At 34.7% G+C, this 22498-nt stretch overlaps 1 protein-coding gene across 2 annotated transcripts in view; it reads left to right on the top strand.

Annotated features, from left to right (window-relative positions):
• The window catches only part of LOC143244365 (uncharacterized), a 151092-nt gene that overhangs the window by 29904 nt on the left and 98690 nt on the right, over positions 1 to 22498 (top strand). Inside the window, exon 1 of one of the 2 annotated variants that reach the window (XM_076488903.1) lies at positions 15617 to 15756. The exons of the other annotated variant lie outside the window; for it this stretch is intronic. The gene's annotated coding sequence lies outside the window, so the exon portion shown is untranslated. Of the gene's footprint in view, positions 1 to 15616; positions 15757 to 22498 lie in introns of those variants that run through there. 2 annotated transcript variants of the gene reach the window in all.

Raw genomic sequence — 22498 nt, 5'->3', positions numbered from 1 at the left:
CGAGAAGAGTTAATAACAAAGTAAATAAGGTACTAAATAATTAATTCTTTCCTAATTTCAGGTAAAATTATTGTGATCGGGAGTACATATTGTGTAAGATACCACATTACATATTGTGTAAGATACCAGATTTTTTACTTCTGAATTGTCTTAACCATTATCGTTTTATTGTTATTAATTGTAATAATGTGTTTGCAATCATTCTGCCAATTTATAAATAGTTTTTCTTGCTAATAATTAGCAACCAACTGCAAACAAACAATTATGATAGCCCCGAGGTATTTTCTTGGTTTAAGGACCTCACGACTGGTTTCACTTGTTCTAGATGGAGTAGCTAAAAACAAATTTGTTTGAGGGATATCGCGCAAAGCTCCACTAGGGCTATATGCGCTCGCTGTCCCAAATTTTGAAGTGATAGATTGGATGGATATCAGTCAGTCAGTCAGTCGACGCCACCCGCTAACAACTCTTGCCAACTGAGTAATGGGATATAACCGTCGCGACCCCAAAGTTTGGAATGCGATTTGGTGGTAGAAGTGGATCGCGAACCACGGAATGTCGGATCCACAGTGTAATCGAAACATATATAACTGCACTGAAGATATATAAGTCTATACTCAACTCACAGTTTTAACTTTTACACTACTCTTAATTAGTTATAATACTACTAGATGTACTTTTGCTGGATCCCCGAAAGTGTTATGCTTTTGGTTTTATTTACTCGTGAAGCATAACACTTTCAGGGATCCTGAAAAAGTACATCTAGCAGTATTCTTCTCGTGATTCATGGCATGCGCACGTTTAACTGACGTCACGGTAGTGAAAATCGTAATATTAAGCATTCCTTATGTGATGTCATTTTAATGTCTACTGATTGACGGACAACACAATACTGTATAATGGTGCGAGTGTTTAAAACAGGTGACCTCTTCAGGTGGCCTACAACTTATTACCTTAAACATTATTCAACATACGATATTTGATTTTCCAGTGTTTCTATTTTATCGGTATTTAGATCCTTTGAATTGACCTGGGAGGGTCAAGTACAATCTTGACCTATTCCTTCCACATTTATGGTGTTATTAATAACTTTATGGTGGGCAATTGTTAAATGTTGAACTGTTAAATGTTAAATGTAAAAGCGGGTATTGCGTTCACAAATTCCCATTTATATCAATACAAAACCCCAGCGCGGAATGTCCAGATAGTTAAGGCGCTCGACTCGTAATCTTACGGTTGCGGCTTCAAATCCCCATCATACCAAACATGTTCGCCCCTTTCAACTGCTGGGGGATGGGGGAGCATTATTATGTGACGGTCAGTCCCACTTTTCATTGGTGAAAGAGTAGCCTAAGAGTTTGGCGGTAGGTGGTGATAACTAACTGCCTTTCCTCTAGTCTTACACTGCTAAATTAAGGAATGTTAGTACATATAGCCCTCCTGTAGCTTTGCAAGAAATTCAATAAAACAAACAAATAATACAAAACCCCTATCAAGACCATACCATTTATGCTCTGACATTCATCATTCACCCTGGAACACACTCGCTACATGCAGTCTATATAATATTTTTTCATATTATTGGCTTATTCTAAGTGTATTTACATAAATGCTCTTTTATTACACTATATAATACACAAGAAGCTTATGATTTATGTAGATCTAGCAATAAGTGTCATATACTTATAGTATAGTATATATACATATATAAGGGTGAGAGGTAATTAGGTCTATTTTCATCATGTATGACACAGGAAGCTAATGTGCATAACATTTCATTTTTATGAAAGTTTTTCTTAAAGTATGTGAATGATCTGCTTAGAAGTCTATCATGGAGTGAGGTTGTATGTTTGCATATATATGTAGGAAGTATAAGTTTGTTGAGTGGAAACTCTATATACACTAGTGGGTATTGCATTTTGTTGGTTTTGTAGCTGAATTTTAATTTTCTTGGGTGCAACACTGATCCAGGCTGGACAGTGTGTTCAGTTATATTATTGGTTGTTTTTATTGCTCGTATATTTTTAATATATTAGTTGCAGTTGTTCCTATATTATTTACTGACAGACTTCTAATTTGATTTATACTTTTCCAGATTTTGTTTGAAATTTCATTTATATATTTTTTGCCAAGTTAATTTTGTGTTGAAGTTAAGAGCAAGAAATTTTGCTGATGTAGCTGGTTGTTTGGAGAGGTTTTCTATAACAACATAGTTTGGGGGTGGTTAATTTTCATTAGTTTCTTTAGTTTTGCCAGTACTGAGGTTTGTGGTTTTGGTATATTAAATTTTATTCATTATTTAACAAAGGCTATAAATGCGTGGCTGCTGTTGATGATGTTTTGAAACTCTTCTTGATAGCTTCCTCATCTGCAAGTTGTGAAGTGAAGCAGAAATTTTGGTCATTTAATGGCATGATGAAGAGTACGGGGCTAACTATCCCTCCTTGAGGTAACCCAGCCTCAGAAGTAGAATACTTCCAATAGGTGCCCTCAATATTTAATGGCATGATGAAGAGTACGGGGCTAACTATCCCTCCTTGAGGTAACCCAGCCTCAGAAGTAGAATACTTCCAATAGGTGCCCTCAATATTTAATGGCATGATGAAGAGTACAGGGCTAACTATCCCTCCTTGAGGTAACCCAGCCTCAGAAGTAGAATACTTCCAATAGGTGCCCTCAATATTTAATGGCATGATGAAGAGTACGGGGCTAATTATCCCTCCTTGAGGTAACCCAGCCTCAGAAGTAGAATACTTCCAATAAGTGCCCTCAATATTTAATGGCATGATGAAGAGTAGGGGCTAACTATCCCTCCTTGAGGTAACCCAGCCTCAGAAGTAGAATACTTCCAATAGGTGCCCTCAATATTTAATGGCATGATGAAGAGTACGGGGCTAACTATCCCTCCTTGAGGTAACCCAGCCTCAGAAGTAGAATACTTCCAATAGGTGCCCTCAATATTTACCCATCATTTTTGATTTGCTAGAAAGTTTGATAACCAGCAAATAAATCCTCATGGTAGTTCCATCACTAACATCCTGACCCTTAGGCCTGAGTGCCAGATTATATTGAAAAACCTTCTTTAAATCGAGAAGACAATAACTGTACACTCCCTCTTGTTAATGCAATGTATTATGGTTTCAGTCAATCTAACTAAATGATCTGTTGCTCACCAAAATTTTCTGAAACCAATTTGTATTTCCAGTAATTTTGAATTGTGTTCTAGGTAATGATTTAATCTTTCACTTATTATTCTTTCTAAAAATGTTTATGAGGCTGGTCCAGCTGATTGGTCTGTAGCTTATTTGCTGGTTTTCCTTCCTTTAAAAATATGAGAATATTTGCCTGCTTCAATTTGATTTTTACACAGTTGATCAACTGATTATTTAGAATTAAGCACATGGCTACATAATGGGCTATCTGCCTTCTGCCTACCATGGATATCAAAACCCGGTTTCTAGCACTGTGACAATGGGGAGCAAGTCAGTTTGGTTTGATTTTCACATAAAGTTACATGAGGGTTATCATCATTAGCCATCCCTAATTTAGTACTGTTTGACTAGAGGGATGGCAGGTAGTCAACACCATCCACCACCAACTCTTGCGATACTCTTTAAGCAACAAATACCAAGTTTAACTAGGACATTATAACACTCCTATGGGAAAGCCAAAAGGGTGTGTTTAGTGACGGGGATTCAAACACATAAGTAGAATAAAATTAAACATCAAATCATGAAGGGTAAAACAAATAAAACAGATTTTGGATTTACATGTAAAAAGTCACAGGTTTGAATTCATCTAATTAATACATCTAAAGCATTTAAAAAGTACATTAAATTTGTAACTTACAGAAACCTGTAACAAATAAAATGGAGTCTTTTATTCTACACATTTACCTTTTTTTTTTTGTACACAGTTTTAAAATTATATATAAACCTATATGAAGTTTAGACTTGTTCTTATTTTGCAAGGGATTATGCAATAAAATTTATGTTATAAAAATATAACCCAAATTAAAACTGAAATCAGAGACCACACACAAAATAAGTATGTTCAAATGGTATTTCAGGAAATATGTAGGTGGTAGGTGACATTTGTAGTGATGCGTCACCAGACTGATCTCTACTTGATGTGTTGCATACCAATTTGTGCTTTAATTGTAACTTTCCAAATCATTACTGTTAACTTGGTTGAAGATTTTTTGGATATATTTTATTTCTACTCGTACTTTGTTAACCATGTTATTATGCTGTTCTTAGTTTATGAGGTCTATCCAGACTGTTATATTATTGTATGTATGGGGGATTACATTTTGATGCCTGGAAGTCATTTAAATTGTGTTATACAAAGGAATATTGCACATGAATAATTCACAGTTTAATTACTTTCTATACATAAAAAAATTCTTGTTATGAACAAAGATCGTTCAAAATCCAACAGTGTTAAAAATTGGAAGAATCGTAAGTCAGTAAAGAAGGAATTTGAATATACCTAGAGGGGGTCTCAAAAATTTTAGAAATCCCAGGTCCTCATCAAAGTTTATCCACCCTTATCTCTAGTTATGTACGAGTCTCATAAAAGTATTAAGAAATATATATATCTGTACTGAACAGATTTAATCTCTTTAATTACTGCAGGGTTTGGGTTTCAGATTCTGGGTTTTATGTAGAAAGTGTGCAATTCCCCACATCTGTTTGTGTTCAGTTCTTTTACAAGTGAGAAAAGTATAAAAATATTCCTCAGTATGTAGACCTTGCTGGTAGTTAACACCATTAAAATAGTTTTGTAATAAAAATGTCAACAATGGCAGAGTTTATCAATAACTAGATAAACTTCTACAGAGTCCTCAGCAGGGTTCTGCTTCTAGCATAAATATAGTTTATCAATAACTAGATAAACTTCTACAGGGTCCTCAGCAGGGTTCTGCTTCTAGCATAAATATAGTTTATCAATAACTAGATAAACTTCTGCAGGGTCCTCAGCATGGTTCTGCTTCTAGCATAAATATAGTTTATCAATAACTAGATAAACTTCTACAGGGTCCTCAGCAGGGTTCTGCTTCTAGCATAAATATAGTTTATCAATAACTAGATAAACTTCTGCAGGGTCCTCAGCATGGTTCTGCTTCTAGCATAAATAAAACCAAAATTTAAGAGTTGCAAATATCCTTATTCTTTGCTCTTGTAATTCGTGTGTCAAGTTCTGTTGTAGCTTACAGAGTGCATAATTCTTCTCATGATTCATAGCATGCACACTTTTACTGATATCATGAAGTACAAACTATAATATTAAGCACCACTTATATGGCATCATTTTAATATCTACTGACTGTGACTGACTAACAATACATAACTATATAGTGGTATGATTAGTTAAAACAGGCGATCCTTCCAGGGAACCTTTGACTCCTTTTTGGGGAAGGTTAGTATTCCTATATTACACCTTTAATTTTTTTAAATGAACAGTGTTTCTAAAATTACTATATTTTAGGTTTTATCAACATTTCGTAATTGTGAAATTATACTTTTCATCACATCTCAAAGCTTAATATTTTGGTATCTTGGTTTATTTGAACTTAAAATTTATTCAAAAACCCATAAAATGTTTTATAACTTACAACCAAAATTTTTTCCTTAAACAAGTTGTTCATAAATAAGCATTTTAGTTAGTATCTTTCACATGTACAGGGTCTTTCTTGGGGTTTCATTTATAGCTACTGTTGAAAATTCAGAAATGCATAAATATATAGGTAAATCATTACTAACATATGGACTAATTGGTCCCAATTTTTCATATTTTTTAATAAAGCTTCAGGTTTAATATTTATTCATAAATAATTTTATATAATGAATCTATGAGCAGTAAATAATGTAATAAATATCTTTATTTAAATTTAATTAATTACTTTATCCTTTTGACTTAAAACATTATACAGTCCTTATTTATGGAAAAGGAAACACATTACTTAATACAAAACATAAATCATGTTGGTCATACATGCTTCTTTGATATGTTGACAAGTTAAATAATTTCAACACTTAACCATCTTTAGGATTTAATACATTTCAATGAAAAGAATCATATAGTTTTGATGTTCTTTTACTAATAACTTACCTACAGATGAAACACAAGATGTCAACACAAAATGATTCTATCCTGACATGAAAGATTAATTGTATTCTTTTTCCATGTTTTAAATATCAAGAGAAAACCTTATCTATAGAAACTAGTTTACTTTCTTTTATTCTGTGAATTTGAAATAATATAAATGATTAATTTACAAGTTTGACAGATTATGAATCTTATATTTTTTTAAAACAACAATAGACTCAAAATTCATGCTGAAGAAACATGTTAATATCAGTGAGTAAATCAAGTGACAGGGTTTCAACAGCTCCCCCCTTCCAAATCAGATTAAAGTGTGTGTTTACTTTTCCAAGTAAAGGGAAATCATGTTACTGGAAGGTTATGACATCATAGCTAAAAACTGTTCAAAGGGGTGGACCTCTAAGCTGCACTTGAGCTATATCCACTGGAACATCACTTATTTATTCATATTCATGAGCATTATTACTGGTGGTTACTATCACATTATTCTGTTATGAAATTATGCTTTTAAAGTCTGGGTGAAGCTATACAACCACTTTTGAAACAAGGACAATGCTTGGATTTCATTAAAAATATTCATTACTCTATTTCTGTTGAATTATGTGTTATTAACTAGATATTTTTTCATGGAAAATTTTCTATTTTAGTAGTTTTTATTTTACCAAATAATTAGCAAATTCCTGAAGCAATTATTTTCATGGGAATCTAGTTGTTTTTTTCTGTTTTACTAATGTAGTTTCTTAGCTGAACATGTTATATCCAAAACACAAACCTTCTCCACATGCTGAAAAATAATAGTTAAAGCTGAAAAAATAAATTTCAGTTTGTCATTAGAATAGATAATGTATGAAACTGTATTGTGCCTATGTCTTTAACATCCCTCTGTAAGTGTGTTTATATCCACCCAGCAATATTTCTAGCCTGTTTAACTAGGAGTTAAGAATGAACATGGTTAATAGTCATCTTCGGCAAAGTCCACTAGTTAACATTTTTTGTGGTTCATTGATCAGAAGATTGAGAGCTTTGGCTCAAAAGTCCAAAAGTTAACTAATAAACCAGAAAGTTCAAATAATCAAATACAATTACATTGATTAATAAAAACCAAAATTACAATTCTGTGCAAAGTTACATGGAGTTGCAACATAAATATGTATTGTATTATAATACAACATTTTTTTCATGAAAACTTATTATATAAACAACATGTAGACCAATGCCATGTCTGTCACACCCCATAATAATCCCTGGTATTGAGGGAAGGCCTCGGCAGCACTGGATACAGGACATGCAGTGCAGTTGACACTGAACATATTTTTCTTATTTTTGTTCCAGAGTTCTTAGAACTGGTTATTAAAACACTTATGTCTTCAAACATAAAATTTTAACCATTAAACGTTTCCATCATTTATTCATCAGAAATAAATTTAACCCTTAATGTCATATCCTCTCATCACAGTTTCCACCTTACTCATACTACCTGGAAGAAAACAGTTGTGTTCTGTCAAACTGGCTATCCTTACTCATACTACCTGGAAGAAAACAGTTGTGTTCTGTCAAACTGGCTATATATTTAGGCAATTGACAACAAAGACCTCTTAACACTTGAAAAACAGTACTTGAACTTGTGAATTTGAAGCTGTGTCACCAAAAGTTTTACCATTTCAACTGAAGTGGTTCGTTTTCAAATTATTGTTATTCTACCTCAAATAAGGCTTTCCTACTCTGACTGTTCTTCAACTTTTATCAACAACACATTTTGTTTCCAGTTTGCTACTTTCATCCATATTCAATGAACTTTCTTCTCTTAACCCTCAGTAAATGGCTTTACATAACATAGTTCTATCATGACTTTCAACCATGGTATGTAATGTTAGTAGAGTCTTTAATTTATTATACAGTAAACAATGACAACAGAGGTTCTTCGTTGACTTATGTTGTCTTTCAAACTACTCCAAGATATTCTGGATCTGGAGTGGTAAACTTTCTTACATATTTTAAGGACGTTATTGCATTACATGTTTAAAACAAGAAGGGGTGTAACGTTTACACGGGCTGAATAACAGAACAAAGGGTCGCATTAACAAGCAAGGAACACTTTGGTTTAACCTGTGCTGAGTAAGATAGTAAATTCTAGTAAAGCTACATGTGTGTGTGTGTGTGTGTGTGTGTGTGTGTGTGTGTGTGTGTGTAGAAAACCTCTTTCTTTCTTCTGTTGCCCTTGGAGTTAGTTCTCCTGAAATAATGCTAGATGGCAGTGATTTGAAGTAGGAATATAGTTTAGTATATTGTTTAATGGAAGTTATTGGTATTTTTGTCGTGAGTATAAAAGTAGTTCTTTAGCTGCTAATATTGGTACTTACTTATCTTTCATTAGTCCAATACCTTGACCACAATTTCCATGGATTAGAAACCGTACTAATAGTACATTACAAATTAATAGTAGTACACCATTACTTAACACATCCTTATTTAACACCTTCTTACCATCTATATTGTTTCTAAAATTATCTTGTATCTGAATGCTCACCACATAGTCATAAAAGCACATAGCTAAATGAAGTCAATTCAGAACCAGTTAAGAATAAAACTGAGTTACAAGCACTCTGAGAAAAATATTCATTAGCAAATGAATAAACAGTTAACTCCAAGAAGCTAAAATATTAAGAGAAGTGGAAATGAAAACCAGAAAATTTTTGTTGTTGTTGTATTTTTTGAAACTTAAACAAAAGGACATGATAAAAGACATAATTTATGAAAACATGTAGAACTAATAAAATCATGAACCACACACTTAAAATTATCAGATGCTTGCCTCTTAAAACAAAATCTTATTGAAGAGGAACAGAGATAGTGTCTCAATGGGCCTTTCTCGTTCTTTTAGTTTTAGTACAGTTGTCGACATTAAAAATTAAACAGGATTAATAAAAATAATCATAATAATAAGTAAGATACTAAATTTTCTGACAGATACATTATCTGTTAACCCATAAAAAACATTGAAAAAATACAGAAAATAGTTAGTTACGGGAAGAAGACCAAATGTCAAAACATTGAAGCTAACTAGTAAGTGTTCCTTGTACATAAGGCAGGGAAGAGAGAAGTTAAAATTTTGAAAATAAAAACAAGCTTTCCTCCAATTAAGTTTTATTTTAATAACAAGGTGATTGGCTTATAGAATACGTTTCTGTCAATAGTTTTGTGAAATACGTTTTAAAAGAATTTAAGAAAGGGAAGAGGGAGCTGAAGAGTTTCTAAAAACTAAAGGTCAGTTTTAAATCTTATCTCAGAGGTGGGAGGGTCTGCAAGCTACTTGTTAAGGTTATTTAGGGAACAAAACAAATAATTATAGACTATACATCATTATACAAAGGAAAATTAAACATCTCATTGATACAAAAATACTGTATTTGAAAAACAACAAACAGTTTGTTTCAGGTTATACACAAATGTTACCTGCACCAGTTATCTCTCTGTAGTAGTGATAGGCTAGAGGGAAAGAAGCTAGTCAACACCACTAACTACCGAGCTACTTTTTTAATGACTAATAGTGAGACTAACCATCACATTATAACACTCCTATAGCCGAGCATGTTTGGCAATGGGGATTTGAATCTGCAACCCAAAGATTGAGAATCAAGCATCCTAAGCACTAGACTTAAGAAAACATATAATTACTTTTACAGAATGTTTAATATTGTTTGTCTATGCTTCATTTTGCCCAATACTTTCTCAGTTGAAAACAATGATATCTTATGAAAAAATTTTTGGTTACAAAGAAATGCAACAATGAATATAAATTAAAGCAGGTTAAATACACACACACACACACCAGTTTTTGCTGCTTAAATATAAGGATGCTTCACTAATATATTTCTTTTGCAAAACAGAGTTCCTCACTGTCCAATGCCCCATAATAAGTCAATGGTAAACTTACAGGGCTGAAATAAACTGATATAACTTAGGTTAAACAGAAAGTATCAAACACTGAGAGATTTAGTTTTTGTTTATTTCTCAAACTCAAAAGTAAGACTAGGATAAATAAAAATCCTTGAATGCTTCAATAAATTTTACTTAAAATAGGGAACAATTAAAAAATGTACAGAAAAACGCACATTTTGGATTTATATAAACTGTTTGTGGATGGTCTACACCCAATGTACCTTAAACAGAAAAAAACAACTTCATATTATTAAGTATGGTTGTACTTCATAGTAAGAAACAACAAGGTTTCTATGCGTCAACAAACCTACCTGTTGTATTCCTAAGCAAAAAACTTATCATTCAATGTATTGGTTACCATACACTATGTACATATATACTAAAAAGGTCTTTAACATTTCAGATATAAATATTTAAAAATTTCTAAAACAGCAACTTTTTTTTCTTGTATCTAACTACCTGATTATGTCAGGGTGGCTAGCACCTAGATGGCTTTGACCATTATTACAAGATTTCTGTAGCTCATGTGACTGGTTTGTGGGTATCTGCTTTCGATATTCCAATAAATATATAGATAGTTTTTAATATATAGTGAACCTGTCACGCACATAATATCTTTTCAACCCAACAGATGGCTGTACGTACCAATGGATACACACCTAACAGTTTCTAAAGGTAAAGTATATACCTTATAGAGGTGTAAACATAAAAAGTAGCCAAGAGTATTAAACAGTATTATTTTTAAAATAAAGTAGGATCCTGCTGCAAGAAGTAATGAAACAAGAATTAAAACTACAATAACAAATTTACAAAATATAATCCACACTTTGGTAGCTTTATACATTTCCTGTAGACCAAAGTAAGAATTGCATTTTATAAATTTATAATTGTGTTTCTAATTCTTGTAAAATTTATAGTTATCAAAGATACAGTTATACTGAAAGTTTATAAATGTTGTGTCCTTTCCATGGACATAACAAAACCGAATGAGTAAATAGAAAACAAAATTAAGGCTCCTTAGTTATTCGTCGAATTGCTATGAGAAGTATCCAAAATAAATGCTGCAATAAAAAGTTCACAAATAAGTAACGTGATAGATAGTTTGATAGATTTTTAAATGATTTTGAATCCTAACTTTGGTTGGCAAATTTAGACTGCTTTATTTAGCTACATGAATAACCAACGATTTCCGTGAAACTGTTTTTTTTTATTTACAAAAATGGAAGTATACAGATCAGAACTAAAAAGTAACTTTTCAATAAAGTAAGAAAGCCAGTTCAATATTAAAATGCTCACTAGAAATACTTTAACCTATCAAACTCAATGTTCAAGGAAATTACAACATATAATTTATAATTATATCACAATTACAATACACTGATTCATATGGACGTTAATACAAAGTATCTGGTGAAAGACATTCAATCTATGTTTCACGTAACTTTATTTTCTCTTTAAGGTTTAAACGTTTTCAGAAGCTCAAATGCTGTACTTACCTGTAGGCTACTTTTTCAAATAATTGTAATTGAATTACGCTAACGTAAAACAGATCAACTTGTACAAAGTAACCCATTAACTGAATAAAACAACATCTAACACTCTTACTAATGCACTTTATCGGTAAAAAAAGCTTTCTAAACCTTATATTTGTAATCTACCTTCGAACTAGAAGCTACTAGAAAAAACATTAAATCTATAATTATTTCTAAGCCTATGTCAGAGATGCCAACTATTTCAAACGACTGAGCGTAATGATTTGTAGACAGAGCCCTTTATCATTTGCGGCTACTTGGCCTGACCAATGTTTCTAAGCTGGTTATTATTATAACTATTATTATTTATTACTATTATAGAGATACAAATATTTTTTATTATTTCAAGCACAAACATGATTATTGCAAGTAGCCATTTGGACTATGTCTTTTATTTATTATCAACATTTATTTGTATCTCACTAGAAATTTTCTTTTCACCCCTTTCAAGCCCTGGGGGAACAATTTATCAGTTTATTGTATAGGCCTATATAATATATAATAATTTGGGAGTTGGAACAACTCGTAATATTTGTCTGTATGAGCGTATAGTAGTAATGTATAGACCAAAATCGTAATGGTTGGCATCTCTGCTATGTTATTAAACTTTCTAACCCCAATATTGTCTTTATGGTTCCGTGACTCCCTCTAGTGAACATTACAACTTACAACACTAAAAATGCAGCTGAAAACAACATTAAAACTAATAATGAAGCTATAGAGCATAATTCCAGTATTATCTCACGAGGTTCAGTCAGCGCAGAAAATTTACATTAGTCCCAAATCGATTAGAAAGTTAAATTATTTTAAATAAACAATATAGTCATAGTAAACTTACTACACATTGTTACAAAAGAAAATTAACTGTGGTGGCGTTATAAATAATGGTGACTCCCACTTTTCGTTGGTCAAAGGATAACCTAAGAGTTGGAGATGAATGGTGTGATTACCTGCCTTCCACTCAATCCATAACTTCCAAATTAAGGACGACTAGCGCTGATAGCCCTAGAGTATCTATACGTAGAATTCCAAAACAAACGATCAAATTAATATAAAGAAATATAGTCTTAAAAATGCATAGTAACACCAATCTTATGTTCCCAAGAACCGCCCAGTTTTATATTCATAATATACAAAACCTTAACATACCTGCAAGTAGCATTCATGCGTTTTCAGTAACATACATCCAACAGGAAATCCTGGTGGTAGAAACTAGGTACTATTCAGAAAATTAAGTCAATGTTCTCTCAGTAACCGCTATATAAAGAAAGTGTATTTGGGGTGGTAGGGGTGGAAAATAAAAGTAAGCTTGCTTATTTATTGTTCAGCACAAAATTTATACAAAGGGTCATCTATATTCCTCCCACCGCAGGTATCAAAACCCGAATACTTCAAGGTTATAAACCTACAGATTTACCGCTGAGTAACCAGAATGAATGAGGGGGTGGGAGTAAATATCTAAAGCGCCTCATGCAAAAAAGAGAGTTGAGCTACTATTTCTTAGGGAGAAAACTAAGAAATAAGAACACACATGTGAATTATTATTATTACTAATATAGTAAAATGTTAGGGTGGTTAAGGCGCTCGACTCGTAATCCGAGGGTCGCGAGTTCGAATCCCCATTACATCAAACATGCTAGCCGTTTCTGCCGTGGGGGCGTTATAACCTTCGGTCAATCCCACTATTCGTTGTTTTAAGAGTAGCCCAAGAGTTGGCGGTGGGTGGTGATTACTAGCTTCCTTCCCTCTTGTCTTACACTGCTAAATTAGGGACAGCTAATGCACATAGCCCTCGTGTAGCTTTAGGCGAAACTCAAAAAACGAAAACAGACGATAAAATATAGAATAATATCTGCAGTTATATAATAACTAAAATCGAGATTTAGAAAGTAAGCCATTCAGTACACGGTTTTTATGGATTATTCATGTAAGTAAGATAATTGAGACGAAACTAATTCTAGTTTTAAAATAGATGAATTGGTTTAAGTAGTTTATTTTCTAACTTTATCAAGTAGTTAAATTTAAAGCTCTGAACCTGACGATGACCGAAGAAGGTCGAAACGTTGTTCGCTCTTCTATGTAAAATATTTTCTCAACCCAAACGAGCCGTATTTGCATATAAAAAGCTCTGAACATTTAATAGTAAAAATCTACATACGTATCATAACTACTATATTTCCCTTTTCTTCTTATATTTTGTGTATAAGCTTCTTAGTAAAGTATTATCATTTGACATAATATTTCGAAAAAGTTCTATCAAGTTTTACCGTAGTAACAGCTTAATTAAACTTTAGTTTTTCTGTTAAGTAACATGACTTTACAATCAAACGAGCCATGAACTTTTTTGTGAGATATCAAATAGACCAATCGAGATACACTTTCCGCTCAACCTTTTTTTTTTTTTTTTTACTGTCTTTAAACGTTTACGGTTTTTGTGAGGTTGTGAAACTTTAATAATGAAATAGTACACACATATATTTATACATGTTGGTTGTCAAAGGGTAGGAATGAGTAATTATTGCTTACGAAGGCTATAAATGATGTGTATTATTGTACAGGACAGATCAGCTAGCTCACGAAGGAACAATGGTTAATTGTTTTTAGTACACGGACGACACTATCCTCGTTTGTATTTCTTTATACAATGTGAAATCAGTAGCTTTTATGACGCCCATGCGCAATAGCGGGTAATATGGAATCAAACCAACCTCCTAAATAGCACCCGTTTATGTACAAAATATTCAGTGTCTTACATCAAACAGCTAAGATCAAAATGCACCACTTTGAGTGAAATTTAAAATTTTGATTTCAAAGAGGCAATACCCCCGGAACATGCACTATAACTTAATAACACGTTTTGTTTCCTTCAGAAGAAGCACTTTCCACCCCACCCATACTATATTTCTTCCTTAGCCCCTGAACTTTAATATTTTTATTTAACTTTGATGTAAAATAATATGGTTTAATGTCTATACGAGGCTATTTAGTTAGTTCATGGTTCTTATTACTTTCGTGTGTGGCCCGATATCGTCAGGTAGTTAAGGCACTCGACTCCTAATATTAGGGTCGTGGATTTGAATCTCCGTCACACCAAACATGCTCGCCCTTTCAGCCGTTGGTAAAAGAGTAACCCAAGAGTTGGCGGTGGGTAGTGATGACTAGCTGCTTTCCCTCCAGTCTTACACTGCTAAATTAGGGGCAGCTAACGCAGATAGTCTTAGTGTAACTTTGCGTGAAATTCAAAAGAAACCAAAGCGAAACTAATTTGCATTAGTTAACTAAATCTCAACTAATTGCCCTAGATATGATGTCAATATTTGATATAAGCTCTTATCATAAGATTAATTATTTTTAAACTGGATGAATATTATATAGAGGTTTCTCTGTCAGTTTTATGGATGTTCACTAATTACTTGAGTTTATTTTACTAGCAATAAAAAATGTTATCTGTATAAATAATAAATAATTGTTTGGAATGTAATTTATAAAAACCAGTGCAACGATACAATTTCTGAGAGCTCTAATTAGAAGGATATGTTCAACATGGTGGGAAAACTGCCTTATTTATGGGCTGTAAATAGTGTTTTTCATTGCTAAGAGCTCACATTGTTGGATCTCGAATTTAATTATAAAATAGGTATTAAACCAACGCAAATATAAGAAGTTACTTTAACATAGTACTGGACGTGTTTATTTGTTTAAAAAGGAAGGGGGTAGAGATATTTAAATAAAAAATTAAGCACAAACTTACGATAAATCGAGAAGCTACTTATATAGGAAAATTTCGCTTAGAAGTTTCAACGTTAGGGTATATGCGCTTAGATAGTCTACTATTACACAGAATTGAAGTATCAACCACGTAGATCAAGTGATAGATGCTGATTGATTTAACGGGAGCCTGCTTCGTCATCTATGCCGTCGAGGACTTACACGTGTATACTATGTTACCGTGTTATAGCTATCTCCTGATGTCTAGCGGAAGGCTAGTCTGGCAACGTTGCATTAGGAGCCTTCGTGAAGCTGATTTTACACAGCCTCACGAGATAACTTACACGTACACTCGATTTTCAAGGTCGGGTAGAATGGAACAGAAGTGTTTAAGTATTCACAAGTGAAAGCTACAATATCAGTCAGGACTGTATTGAAGGAAATTTAAAGAACGGATAATAAATCCAAAGTAAGCCTAGACTGTAAGATTTCATTCTGTGAAAAATGTTTTATTTCTGTGAGATTTATTAACGTGCTTTAGGATTGTATGTACATAATACTTTACAAATGTTACCTTCGCCTCACGTGACGCGTTGATGCGGAAGTGTGTCTGCTTCCTTAGTTTTGGCGTCTTGTACGTAAAGGGTTAGGCCTAGTGTATGATTGTTTTGCGAAAGCGCCTGAACAAAACGTTGTTATTGTGCTAGAAGTTAAACTTCAGTTTAAAAGCAAGCGTAGGCGAGAAAAATGATGAAATAAAAAAGTTTTGTTTATTTATTAAAATTTTAATATTTATAGAGAAAATAGTACACGTAACTAATATCATAAATCGTATAGTTCTTATGTTTTTATATATATATTAATTGAGTCAGTAAAACTTTTGCAATATTTGTCTTTTGTCTGTATATTTATTAGTAGTTGTATCTGTATGGTACTTGATGTTTTAAAGTCGCCTGTTTGTTTATTATTGTTTTATTCTCTAAAGCAATTTTTTTCTGTACCTCTCTCTATCCTTCTACTTTTCTCTAAAAGCTCACTTCGCATTTGTAGTAACTTTCTGTTAATTACACTCTACGTTCTCATTTATTATTAAACTCAGGACAAAGTTACACCGCGAATATCAGTAACCAATTTATAACTTTACAAGCCCACTAACTTATCACGGTGCCACCGAGAAAGGATGTTGTGACAGGGTTTCCATTAGACGTATTTTAAAATGCCACGACCTCTTTGACGTGTTTTTTTTTTTGACGAACTTTAAAACTCATTAATATTTTTAATGCTCTGTTTAAGTTTCACTTCACTATTCAAGTCTTTATGTTTACTGAACTGTTTTTAATTTTTTCCATATGGAAAAAAATCAGATGTTACGTTCTGTAATAAAAATATTAGGTTGTTTTGGTTCTATAAACATAAAAGATATTCTTGTGACCGTTTCGTTTGTTGGAGGGCCTGGCATGGCCAGATGGTTAAGGCACTCGACGGCGTGTCATGGTCAGGTGGTTAAGGCACTGGACTCGTAATCTTAGGGTCGCGAGTTCGAATCCCCATAACTCCAAACATGCTCGCCCTTTCAGCCGTGGGGGCGTTATAATTTGGTGGTCAATCCTACCATTTGTTGGTAAAAGAGTAGCCCAATAGTTGGTGGTGAGAGGTGATGACTAGCTGCCTTCCCTCTAGTCTTACACTGCTAAATTAGGGATGGCTAGCGCAGATAGCCCTCGTGTAACTTTATGAGAAATTCAAAACAAGCAAGATCGTTTGTTGAGCGTGTTCTGTTAGATTATTTCGTGTTGGTAGTATAAAGTCAAGGCCAGTTAATCGTAACGGAAACCTTTTATAGAAATTATATTTATTTAGTACACGCGGTACTTCTAATTCCATAATTACTTCGTTGTTGTTTTTATGTTATTGGCACAAAGTTGCAATATGAGCCATCTGCACTCTATCCACTGCGAAAAATCAAACTCCGGATTTTAGCATTGTAACATTGTAAACGTGAGGCTAAACTTCCTTGTGAACAAAATCAAAGTTTAGGGATCTGAACTAACTAACTGGTTGACTCAGTAATTAATTAACAGTCTAATTTAGTCTCAACTAACACGCATTGTATATATTTTAAATCGTTTCTAATTTTCTAAGAAAGTTCTGATTCCTAAGTCATGCACTGATCACGTGACGTAAAACTAACTGTTGCCAACAGCGATACAAACGTCTAAATTTAGAATATAAATCTTAAAACACTACCTCTTCCTGAATTGTGCTCCCCACCCCCTCAGTGGCACAGCAGTATATCTACGGAGTTATAACGCTAAAATTTGGGTTTTGTTACCTGTGGTGGGTAGAGCTTATTCTGTAATTTTGTGCTTAACTACAAACGAACAATCCTAAATTGTGAAATCCTATTACACAAAGAAAACAAATAGTATATTAAGCAATAGCAAATAACAAAATTATTCACAATAAACTATATTAATATTCACAAAAACAGGCATTGAAATTATTGCATATTTAATTGTTGAAACACTATACAATATAAAGTAATGAGCAATAAAACAACCTTTTTTCTTTGAGGAATTATTCTTTGAAGCTCCCCAGTTAACCATTCTTCCCACTGACGTGCTTCTTAAGACGATCACTATGGTAACCTTGGATTTGAACCACTTGTCTTTCTGGACTTTGTTGCCTTTGAGGTTGGTTGTCTTTTACTATCGTGAACTTTCATCCTTGTTGTTACTGAAATATAAATTTCAAAGTTCCGTATTTCTCATGTTTTGGTAAGGATTATATTGGTTTTAGTCTGTGAAACTACCTGGAGGGATTATATCTTTACATTTGTGTTTCTGTTATGAAGTCAATTTCCAATATGCACATTTTCTCAAAGCCATCTATCCACACATTGTGTAATGTGTAGAAGCTTCCTACAATGACAGGGAATTCAAACTTTCCTCTAGCTGGAAAGTTTGTTCATCTTTTGATCATTCAACTCATCTTTCTGAAGACAAACTTACATTACGTGATCAAGGCTTCCCATGAGTTAGCCCATTTATTCCATTGGTATTTTTCACTAATGCATTTTGTATATCTTCAATGGAACAGATGAAGTATTCTACTATTCCTGGTATAATCACCTGGACTTATTATGAATGGTTGATTTTAAATTCTCAAATGTAATAATATTCACTTTTCTACACTTAGAGTAGTATTATTTTTCTATTATCTTTTGGGGAAAAGCGTTTCCTAAAGGCTTTCGTCTTCAGTCCTTTGCAGTAAGTCCCTTTAAGTTGCATTTGAAATGCCTTTCAGTAGTATAGCGATAACTCTTAAGAATTATAACGCAAAACATCGTTTTTAGATACCCGTAGTGGGTAAAGCGCAGATCACCGATTGTGTATCTTTACGACGACAAACAAACAGACAAAATACATTTGAAACCCTCTGTGTTACGATTTCCTTCCTACGTAATCGTTTGTTTGTTTGTTTGTTTTAGAATTTCGCGCAAAGCTACACTTGGGCTATCTGCGCTAGCCGTCCCTAACTTAGCAGTGTAAGACAAGAGGGAAGGCAGCTAGTTATCACCATCCACCGCCAACTCTTGGGCTATTCTTCTACCAACGAATAGTGGGATTGATCGTAACATTATAGCGCTCCCACGGCTGAAAGGGCGAACATGTTTGGAGTTATGGGGATTCGAATCCACGACACTGGGATTATAATTCGAGTGCCTTAACCACCTGGCCATGCCGGGCCACGTAATCTTGAGTGGACAGTTTTTAATCACAAACTTTTGTTTGTAGTACCAGATAATATGTTCTTTTAATATACATTTGGAACTTCTACTGTGATGTGGCTTATTTCTTCCCTTCTGAGTTAACATTTGTTTAATTATTATTGAAATTCGTTCAAGCTGTCGTCAAAGAGATGTAACATATGACCAGATAGTTTAATAATTATGGGTAATATTTGGTTTATTTATCTGAATCATAAATTAATTAAAGTTCCATTCACAACTGAGCAGCTTTTTTATTTTATTCAAAGTTGTACATGTACTGTGCTTTTAACCTGATTCACTCTGTCCTCATTCGAATGTTTATGGCCGAATGTATCATTCCACTGATGACACAGTGCGTTCTAGTCATTGATAATATAGCGCGAACGTTACATTTAATTAGCTATGCTCATTACTAGGCATGTATCAGTTCTGATCTATAAAGATGGCTTGGTTTGATCAGAAGTTACTATTAATTTTGTATGGATTGTTTGTGTACTAACAAGTTCATCGTTTCGCATGGATAACTGAATAAGTCCACATTTCCAGTTAGGATTCGATCTCCATCTTACTCCGTTCCTAAAGTTTGCTTTAGAACTTCCTTCTGGTGTGTCACTCCATGTATGATGTCTGATCGTTGTTACGACTTTTAGTGGGAAGGTTGCTCGAAGTAATTAAAACTGTCCCTTTTAAATCGGAGCTGGATGAACAACTTGTTCTCCACTTCTCAACTTAAACATTTTGAAAATGATTTCAAACTGTGCTTCTTATGCCTTCTGTGTTACTTTCTCGTCATATAATCTGTGGTTTCTCAACTGGATGATGTTATTGAACCGATCTTCTAAATTCCTTTACTTGATGAATTAGTGGTGGAGCTGTAACAGCACGTGAATTTTATACAATCGAAAATGGTAAGTCAGAAACTGTGATACTGTAAACCACGTGGGTTTACGTATTGCATTGTTAATCGTCTTTGAAGCTGGAAGTCTTGAGGAGGTATATAGAGGTGTGACTAAACTTTTAATCTGTTCATTGTAAACATTCTAACTGGTCCTTAACTGCTCTAACTGTATATTTCAAGAACACGTATATACTTGTGTTGACTTCATTTTATCAATTACTTTGAGTTTTATTGTTTTGAGAAACATCAACGGTGTCGTCAGGTATGGCAACGTGTAGAAAATAGTGGCTGTTCAGTGTTCATCGGATAAGGCAATGTGTAGAAAATAGTGGCTGTTCGTTAGGGATAGTTATTGGCGACAACGATCTGGATAAACAATACTGATGCTGAGTGCTGTTTGAATAGACATTAGAAGTACAAAGATTATAACTGGTGATTATTGTCTAGTAATAACTTTAAATCTAGGCTTAGCGTTTGGTCAAACAACGTGGGGCCACACTCTAAAGTAGGTTTGGTCAAACAACGTGGGGCCACACTTAAAGTAGGTTTGGTCAAACAACGTGGGGCCACACTCTAAAGTAGGTTTGGTCAAACAACGTGGGGCCACACTCTAAAGTAGGTTTGGTCAAACAACGTGGGGCCACACTCTAAAGTAGGTTTGGTCAAACAACGTGGGGCCACACTTAAAGTAGGTTTGGTCAAACAACGTGGGGCCACACTCTAAAGTAGGTTTGGTCAAACAACGTGGGGCCACACTTAAAGTAGGTTTGGTCAAACAACGTGGGCCACACTTAAAGTAGGTTTGGTCAAACAACGTAAGCCACACTCAGTACGTAAAGCAACGTGGGGCCACACTTAAAGTAGGTTTGGTCAAACAACGTGGGGCCACACGGTCAAACAACGTGGGCCACACTAAAGTAGGTTTGGTCAAACAACGGGCCACACTCTAAAGTAGGTTTGGTCAAACAACGTGGGGCCACACTCTAAAGTAGGTTTGGTCAAACAACGTGGGGCCACACTCTAAAGTAGGTTTGGTCAAACAACGTGGGCCACACTCTAAAGTAGGTTTGGTCAAAAAGTAGGTTTGGTCAAACAACTAAAGTAGGTTTGGTCAAACAACGGGGTCACACTTAAAGTAGGTTTGGTCAAACAACGTGGGGGCCACACTCTAAAGTAGGTTTGGTCAAACAACGTGGGGCCACACTCTAAAGTAGGTTTGGTCAAACAACGTGGGGCCACACTCTAAAGTAGGTTTGGTCAAACAACGTGGGGCCACACTCTAAAGTAGGTTTGGTCAAACAACGTGGGGCCACACTCTAAAGTAGGTTTGGTCAAACAACGTGGGGCCACACTTAAAGTAGGTTTGGTCAAACAACGTGGGGCCACACTTAAAGTAGGTTTGGTCAAACAACGTGGGGCCACACTTAAAGTAGGTTTGGTCAAACAACGTGGGGCCACACTCTAAAGTAGGTTTGGTCAAACAACGTGGGGCCACACTCTAAAGTAGGTTTGGTCAAACAACGTGGGGCCACACTTAAAGTAGGTTTGGTCAAACAACGTGGGGCCACACTTAAAGTAGGTTTGGTCAAACAACGTGGGGCCACACTCTAAAGTAGGTTTGGTCAAACAACGTGGGGCCACACTTAAAGTAGGTTTGGTCAAACAACGTGGGGCCACACTCTAAAGTAGGTTTGGTCAAACAACGTGGGGCCACACTTAAAGTAGGTTTGGTCAAACAACGTGGGGCCACACTCTAAAGTAGGTTTGGTCAAACAACACACTCTAAAGTAGGTTTGGTCAAACACACTAAAGTAGGTTTGGTCAAACAACGTGGGGCCACACTCTAAAGTAGGTTTGGTCAAACAACGTGGGGCCACACTCTAAAGTAGGTTTGGTCAAACAACGGGGCCACACTCTAAAGTAGGTTTGGTCAAACAACGTGGGGCCACACTTAAAGTAGGTTTGGTCAAACAACGTGGGGCACACACTAAAGTAGGTTTGGTCAAACAACGTGGGGCCACACTCTAAAGTAGGTTTGGTCAAACAACGTGGGGCCACACTCTAAAGTAGGTTTGGTCAAACAACGTGGGGCCACACTCTAAAGTAGGTTTGGTCAAACAACGTGGGGCCACACTCTAAAGTAGGTTTGGTCAAACAACGTGGGGCCACACTCTAAAGTAGGTTTGGTCAAACAACGTGGGGCCACACTCTAAAGTAGGTTTGGTCAAACAACGTGGGGCACACAGGTTTGGTCAAACAACGGGCCACACTTAAAGTAGGTTTGGTCAAACAACGTGGGGCCACACTCTAAAGTAGGTTTGGTCAAACAACGTGGGGCCACACTCTAAAGTAGGTTTGGTCAAACAACGTGGGGCCACACTTAAAGTAGGTTTGGTCAAACAACGTGGGGCCACACTCTAAAGTAGGTTTGGTCAAACAACGTGGGGCCACACTCTAAAGTAGGTTTGGTCAAACAACGTGGGGCCACACTAAAGTAGGTTTGGTCAAACAACGTGGGGCCACACTCTAAAGTAGGTTTGG

The sequence above is a fragment of the Tachypleus tridentatus genome, chromosome 2, assembly GCF_004210375.1.
Source record: "Tachypleus tridentatus isolate NWPU-2018 chromosome 2, ASM421037v1, whole genome shotgun sequence".
In the NCBI taxonomy this organism is placed as follows: Eukaryota; Metazoa; Arthropoda; class Merostomata; order Xiphosura; family Limulidae; genus Tachypleus; species Tachypleus tridentatus.
Note: the sequence above shows the minus strand (reverse complement) of the source record. Positions and strands in the feature narration are given on the sequence as shown.